The sequence below is a fragment of the Netta rufina genome, assembly GCF_964035555.1.
Source record: "Netta rufina genome assembly, chromosome: 1".
Lineage (NCBI taxonomy): Eukaryota > Metazoa > Chordata > Aves > Anseriformes > Anatidae > Netta > Netta rufina.
This window is the reverse complement of record NC_140123.1, coordinates 200,527,667-200,535,931: the sequence shown is the minus strand read 5'-3', so window position 1 is coordinate 200,535,931 and position 8,265 is coordinate 200,527,667.

The following is an 8,265-nucleotide window of genomic DNA, read 5'->3' as shown; positions in this document are numbered from 1 at the left end:
TACAGGACGTCACCTCTCCGTGACTCAACTTCCCCACCTGTAAAGAAAGTTACAGACTGGTCTGTGACACACTGGGAACAGTGAATGATAAAAAACAATCAGCTGTGTTACTCACGGCTCCGTGATGAACTACAAGGCTTGTCAAACCGCCACGCCAGTCTGCCAGGCAGGAGAGGAAAAGTGCTGAAGGAGTTAGTCCAGGTGGACTGTGCACACCAAGGCACATCAGGAGCTGCTGAAAAGTAAAAATACTGCCTCAGGTCCTCTCCCAGCAGGAACAATATTCCAGTTGTAATGCAGATATCCTGCCGAGTTATTCCACCCCTCAGGGCTGCTGAATGCTTTGCAAGAATCTGTAATGGCAATCATTAGACTGTAGTAAATATTACAGAATAGGAACGCCAAATGTCTCTTTATCTGAGCTTCAGTTTTATGTCTGACCTCATGAAAAGCAAGAAAGCACGACCAACCACACTGATAGCATTTATAATACTTGGAATTTCAGGGAACACTGCTTATCAGCATGAATTAACCAGTCCTCCCTTGATTCCCACACCGTAGGAAAAGGATGGGGAGCAATTACATTGTTCAAAGCCACCCCAGTGAGGGAAGCCTGTAACTGCTTCAAGCACAAAACAGTGAGTGTATCAGGCCATGCTGAACCTGCAGAGGAATTCAAATAAACAATACTGAATGATCAGCTGTGGAATGCAGTGAACACAGCCAGGTCAACAAGCGCACTGATAAAAGCACAGGGCGACAAGTGGGATCCAACCCAGCCTGAACCTCCAGCAGCCAGTGGCAACCAGGTAGAGGTTACATTAGCTTTGTGCCAGGCAGCTTCTGGATAATTCTCAGCAGCAGACCAGGTGGAAGATGTAATCGAGATGCTGCTTCGTCACTATTTTGCTGCCAAGACTCCACTCAGAGCAGAGTCATCTCTGCCAGTCGTGATTCAATGCCTTTTCCACTGGACAACCTTCAGCCCTGTCGTACAACTGTGCTTCTACCCAGCTGAGACAGAAGCAGTCTGTGCCCTCTTTCGATTTCCTCCCTGCCACTTCTGAGCCTTCTCTGACTCAGCGTGGCAGCGTACGCCAGGCAGAAACCATTTCAGATTATGGCAAGCCATAACCACAGAAATTGAGCCACAGCCAGCAGTAACACTAAAAGCAAGCAATTGAAACTTTGAAAGAAAAACCCACAGCTGTTATGTAAGAGTGATAAGCAGCTATAATAACCACACCTGGCAAGATAGTATTTTAATCCAAAAAGGTGTTTGCAACCTTTTCAAAATCTTCTCTTCAAAGAAGGTAAAATCTATTTTTTTTTGTTTGTTTGTTTGTTTTTGGAAAAAGGTACTGAACATCTGATTTTAGCAGACTTTTTTCTCTCAAAAACTTTCATCTTTAAGGGTTTATACAACAGTATATGCCAACATTCCCATACAGGTTAAAAATACATTCTTTCATGTGGACAGAGAGTCCCTGTTAACGTGGTAGTTGCACAGAGGATACAAAAATAGCTGCTAGCAGAAGTATATTAGGGATACGATTAAGAAATCAGGTGCTAATGAGACTGCTCAGGACTGATTCACGAAGGGCCTGTGGCTATTCCATGCCAGCCCTTCCAGGAGGTGTCTCTCTCAGGCATGAGTCAGTGCCTTGCCTCTGTGCAGCTCCTTCTGCAGGAAACTCCCTGCAGAAGAGCTGGCAGGTACGTCCTTAAAGGCAAAGCAATGTAAAAAAGGGCTTCCTATGCCTTACCTCTTCCAGCTGCACGAACAGACTACAGGGGCAGCTTGAAGAGAGCGCAAATAAAAGCAGGATGGGGAGGCTGTGGATGCTGGCACAGGCAGGAACCGGTCAGCACTGCAAAGGTACAAAAGATGGCTGTAAGCCAGTTTGGGTCCTGCTGGTCCTTGAATTGATGTTAGCTCTGACGCTCTTGTGCTCTTGAACATTCATGCCTGGAGGACAGATTCTTTACTGCCTGAATTAAAATCCTGCCCTCGGCAAGGTTAATGACTATAATTTATTAAAAGGCGTGGAATAGTTTGTTAAATGATGTTGAAAAGAGAAGATTCGTGAAAACAAGTTACAAAGCGTCCAGACAAACAAAAGGTTTGCACTGTACTTCTCTTTAAATTGAACCAGTCACTAGAAGTCATGCACTTGTCACCCCTTTTGGGCCAAGAGCAGTGTGTAAGCTATACCCACGTGTATCTACCATGTGCATGCAGGTGCCCTGCACCACACTGCTTGTTGATGCTCCCAGGGATGCTGAATGGTGGCTTCCTTCCCGTCATCTGTGGATTTCACAACGGCACATACAGCAGTCTGCGTGGAAAGCAACAAGAGAACAACTTGTAATTTGCCCCTTCCATTGCTATTTTCCCCTAGAAATGTGATTTCAGTGAAGAAGCGTTCTTCCTTGTGAGAACTAGCAAAATATTCACAGACACGACCTCCCAAAAGTCAGAAGTGGCAGGAGAAGGAATTCATGCACAGGTGACCTCACCTGTTCTGTGTATTAATCTTATTCACAAAACACTTTTTTAGCTATTAAAGAAAAATTCTATATTAAAGACTGGTAATGAGCATTTGCAAGAGACCCTGCATTGCTGGATTACAAGAAAGCTTCAGAATTCAAATGTTTTTCTCCTGTTCCCAGAGTCACATTCTCTCAGTAGTCTATTGCAAATAGACTCCTGGTATCTGGTGTTTGGCCAAAAATGGAATCCAACCCCAGAGCTAAGGGTCTAAGCTCCTCCTGCAGTTCATAAAGAGAAATAAATGCTTCAAAAGAGTGATCTAAAACACCTGAAGTGTTGGGAGGTGCCTAGCAGTAGCCAGTAGGGAAATGAAGTCTTTGCTGACCTTGGGAGCTGGAGCATAGGGATATCTTCAAGAGCAGAACTGTGCTACTGCTTTTCTTTTAAAACACATAAAAGAATTTAAAATAGACTTTTAAAAATGTTATTTTGTGTTTATTTATGGTGACTGATACAGGCCTGAATATTGCAACCATCTTGATATGCCTACCTGTGATTTTTTTTTGATCAGAAATGTCTCTCCCATTCCAGTGTTAGAGGTTCAAGTCCCAGCAGTGTCTTGACCTTAAGAACTGAGCTGCTAGGCATGATCAGTTCCTAATGGTAAAACCACTGCTTCCATCTGTCCTTGCACAGCAACAAGGGCAAGAGGAAAGGAGAGGAAGGAAAAAAAAAAAAAAAAAAAAGTAAGAATTATGCTTTCCTTCCTCACTTTTAAGGAAGAGATTTCCCTTTTATGGGGAGATCTCTCAGGTTATTTACTATCAGAGCCAGATATCTTTAATGGTTCCTTCTTTTACCAAGAGAACAAATTATTCTGTAAAAAAGCCAGTTCTTTGCTTCTTGCCACTGCCAGCTGCATGCAACTTCCAAATTACAAAGCACTCACTTAGATGAAGTGAATACTTCATTAAACAATTAAGCAATAAGGCAGAACAAAGGCTGTGGTTTCCAGGCCTTGTTCTGTAATTGTATCCTGCAGCATTAGGAGAACCAATGCTTGAGCAGAGGGTTGTGTTTTAGGCTAGGATTATCCCCTAATAGCCTTGTCCCAAGGTATTAGAGGACTGCCACGATGGGGAATTTTTTTTTAATCCATTGATGGTGATGTAAAACACACGATTTGTCCTTGAAGGTCTAGGGATGAGGATTTCCATCCCTCTTTCTTCCTTTCATCTTACTGTAACGTATTGATTACAAGCTTTTATCTGTGCTCTCACTTTCTGACCCACAAAGGTTATCCACCAGCCTGATTTCTGTGAAGGTGCAGTGTGTTGAAACCCCGTTCAGAAGTAAATAACACCACGTACCCCTGAACACATTTTGGGCACCTTGAGCCTGAGTTACACCGAGGAGGGAAAACCTGCAAGCCATGATGTTGAACAAGGTGAAGTTTGTGCTGACACTTTCTGTTCACCTCAGACAGAATGTGCAACCAGCAAACTTTCAGATCAAACAGACAGGCACCTACAGAGATAAGGCAGATGCAGGTTTAGTTGGCTGATAAGTAGAGATTGTTTGGATTGCAGAAGAAATTTAAATGTCTAAAGTCCACTTACATTCCGCTACAGAGATTTAAACCCTTTTCTTGATCTAGTAAAGGCCCAATTCAGCTCCTAATGAAATTACCAGGATTTGCTCCCCTGACTTTGAAGTCAACTCTGGGGAGAGCCCACAGCCCTACCAAAAAAAAACAGTCAGAATCCCTTTCCAGAACAGTCAGAGAACATCCCAGATAACAATGACAAGCACTTCTCTCAAACACGAGAAATCCCTCCGTGCTGCCCTTCTCCACAAATCATTCAGTTCTGCTGAAACAGAAAATGCAGCTCAAGTGCAAAGCACAGCTCACCGTGCCACAGGACACTCTGTCCTTGGGAACTGGAATTAAGATCATCCAGACTCATGTTATGGGCCAATGGAGGGCCATTAGAAGAATTAACTTGCAGTCCGAACAGGAATCTAAACAGAAATCTAAAAAAAATAAATAAATAAACTTAGATTTTTTTTTTTCCTGAGTGTATGTATTTTATGCTCTTTTAGAATAAATCATTCTATGTATTTCTTTGATTATATTTGCAGTCCTCCCCTTTGGAAATAACATGATTAATATTAAGCTCAGGTCAGTGGCATATTCTTCCATTCCCCAATGTAAGTCACATCCATTTCAGATCTGCTGATTCTGGAAAATATCTAGCTGTCTATGCTCATTGGGAAGTATGGGAGAACAAACTACCAGAAAATGTCAGAAAACAGATTTTTTTAAATATCAGAAATCAAAGAACAGCTGTCAGGTTGTTCTACAGCATGAATGCAATAGAAGCCTATAGGAAAGGGAAGAATTTGCTCAAAGAGCAGGATCTGCTGAAGGGAAGGATTAACAACTACACCAATAAAGGATTTAAGTGCCTAAATTGAAGTTTAAGTGCAACCGGGGTACTGAACTCCCAAAATACCCCCAGCTCCCCTTTCTCTCCCCTCCCACTGAACTACAAACAAACCCCAAGAATGGCACAGCTCCCTGGGGAGCTCCTTCCTCCGTCGACTTCTCCTCATACCTGCAAATCTCGTCTCACCAGTGCGATGCACCAACATCAAAAGGAAGCTAAGGAAAGAAATTAAGTGCAACTTACTAGACAACTTACTAGCGTGCCTATCAGATCAGGCTCAATGTATCTGGAGACAGCAGCACGGAAGAGGGACAAGAAGGGAATGGCTTGATGGAGCCAGAAGGCAGCACAGGGAGCTCGGGAGAAAAACAGTGGGTCAAGAAGCAGGGGTGGAGTGGGGGTGACATGGAAGAGGAAGAAGAAATGGCCTGTGGACGCTCTCAATGCCTCCAGTTCTGCTTCTGTGCAGGTACAGAATGGCACTGGCCACTGCAGCTTCAGGGTTTTTTCCCAGTTAAGCTAGAGCATCCCTCAAAAATCAGGTATTCTTCTGGCTTACTCCCAGAAGAATGCCTTTAACTGCTAAAGGCATTCCTAGAGAACGCCTAATAAATGCTGACTGCCTCTGCTCTCCCAGATCCTATCTTGGCCATTTTTACAGCTAGTGATGGTATCTCAGATCCTTGTCTAGGAAGCATCAGGCTAAGGGGCTCAGTTGTCCCTGAACCTTCAGACCATTCAAACTCATCTCTCACTTTACACACACATACCCCAATCACCTGGGGAAGGAATGGGAGTTGCTCTCTGCAAGGATGGGACTTGGGAAATGGATGGGACTTCAGACTTTCCATCTTTTGAGAAAGTTAATGCTTTTTCGTCCTTTTGCACCCTGGATCAACATTTCTGGAGTTCCGCATCCCAATCCCCATGGCAGAGGATCTGGTTTCAGAGGTTGCTGTTTGTCTCCCTAAACCTGAAGGATTTTTGTCCAATGATGCTCTAAACCAAATGCAAAATTATATATATATTTTTTAATGATTCCCCACCTACCCAAATAAAAAATAAAATAAAATTTTAATCTGGATCACTACCCAGACCTGACCACAAAAATGCACAAAAGCCACTGAGCTGGCACAACTGAGGCAGCAGTGACATCTGGGCTGGGATGTCAGTCTGCTGCTGATTCACAGACAAATCCCCAGATTTACCACTGTAAATTTATCTTGCTGTTTGGATTCCATCCTGGCAGCTAGGCACTGAAAAAGAAAGTGTGCTGGGGCACCAAGTCCGGGCACTAGCCAGGAATGCCTTGCCGAAATCAAGGACATGGCCAATCATTAGGAAAAGTTGTATAAAAGAGTTGTGAAGCTTATCTCCTGTGGGATCAGTGATTGTAAACATGAGTAATAAGGAATGCTAACTAGATGGTATTTGTATTGTTACTTTGTATGATAAGCCACTATCTTGTCCTGAGGTTTCTAATTGCCAATCTGTACAAATAATAAACCACAATACCACAGTTACCACAAACAGAAACTCAACTGCAATGACCATAAAAGTAACTCAAACTTTACTTCAGCTAAACCTGGTTTATGTCATAGTTATCTCACATCCCACTACATATTTGTTCCCTATTTTTATTTTGTGTTGCCTTGCAGTCAAAATTTAAATTACCAGCTTTCTAAAGCAGGGATGTTTTTGACTTTATATCCCATGCTTAGCATAATGGAGCCCTGAATTTTAACTGTGGAGCTTCCTAAGCCTACATAAATTCAAATAAATAACAAATAGTTTTTAACCTTTTTACATTTTCTTTCTGACTGCTCAGTCCTGCTCTTTAAATCCAGGTCATTTGTAGAGGAAAACAAAGACCCAAGATTAAAACTATTTGTGAAGAAAATCCAAAACAGGTGTATAAGATCCTCTTTGACCACAGTTCCTTAGTTCAGTGTGTCCAGTCTCAGCTATTTGCAGTAATAAACATAACAAAGCACATTCTGTGTGAGAAAAAAAAAAAAAAAAAAAAAAAAAACCTTGAATTTTGATCCATAACACAAGGAAAAGGAGCTCAATTGCCAAGAGGAGTTTTGCAAACATTAGCTTGATCCAGTGGCTCTGGTTCTGGCAACATTTCCAGACGGGCTGTCAAATGGGCTTCTCATACATAGGATTGTCCTGACACTGGCAGTTGGGTGCTGTGCTGTTGATGCTGGAGTAAGATATAATTTAGAAATGCACATAAAATACTGTCTTGCTTTCTTAAGTAGCAACCAGAAATGTCAGTATCACATGCTAATTAATGATTAATGTTTGAGGAAGGAGATGCATACTTGACATATCTTTAAACTGGTATAACAAGTTTCCGTACTGCAGAGGAGGGAAGTTCTCCATAATACACAGTAATAGGCTGTGTACTTGGAACTGTGCACAATAAATTTCCCCACCTTCAGGACAGAATGTGTCAACACACAGCTGCTCCCCAGAATAAAGTTAGTTCCAGGATTAGTAGTCAATAACACTGAAGAACGAGGAAAGAAGAAAAAACATACAAACGATGATCAAAAGGACAAAAAAGTCTTTCGGACACACCTGGGGTAGAAAAACGTAGACAGAGCACATTTTTAATGTGAGGCTAGACCTGCTATCAAAAGGTGCTGAGGGTAAATCAAGAAATAGAGAAAATAACATTGTGGAACTGGCAAAGCTCTGGGACTCGGTGATCATCCTCAAGGTGATCTCCTACTCAGCAAAGAGAGCTTTAGCTCTTTAGCAGGGAGAGTTAGCATGTACTTACACATAATGCTGTCAGAATAACACACTGACGTTATCTAACATCCCACACTGATGAATAGTAAAGCACTTTGCATCTGTTCATTGATGTTCCCACACAGGAAATCAGTAAAGTACATGCTTGCATTTAAGTACATTGTCCAATTAAATGCGTTTCCCAAACAAAGATGTTTTCGTTAACCAGGGTCTACATGCTATATGGAGTAGACACAACTCCCACATCACTCCTTTACAAAATGAAGCACTTTCCTCCCCTGTCATGTTGTGTAATAAATGTTGCAGGGGATAGTCATAGCCTATGATCCCATACCAAGTCATTGGCAGAATCAATAAAAAATAGAGCTGGGATTCATCTAACCTAACATTAGCAAGCTATAAAGTAGTCCTCTGGTCAAGAAGGACAGGTAGGACTTTGGTCAAGCTTTGCCATTACTCTGTCCACTGGAGATGTTTCCTCACAATATGGTTTGTCCAACCTGTCATAGACCACTGGAGACACACCATCTCTCTTGACTGTAGAAAGAACAGTTT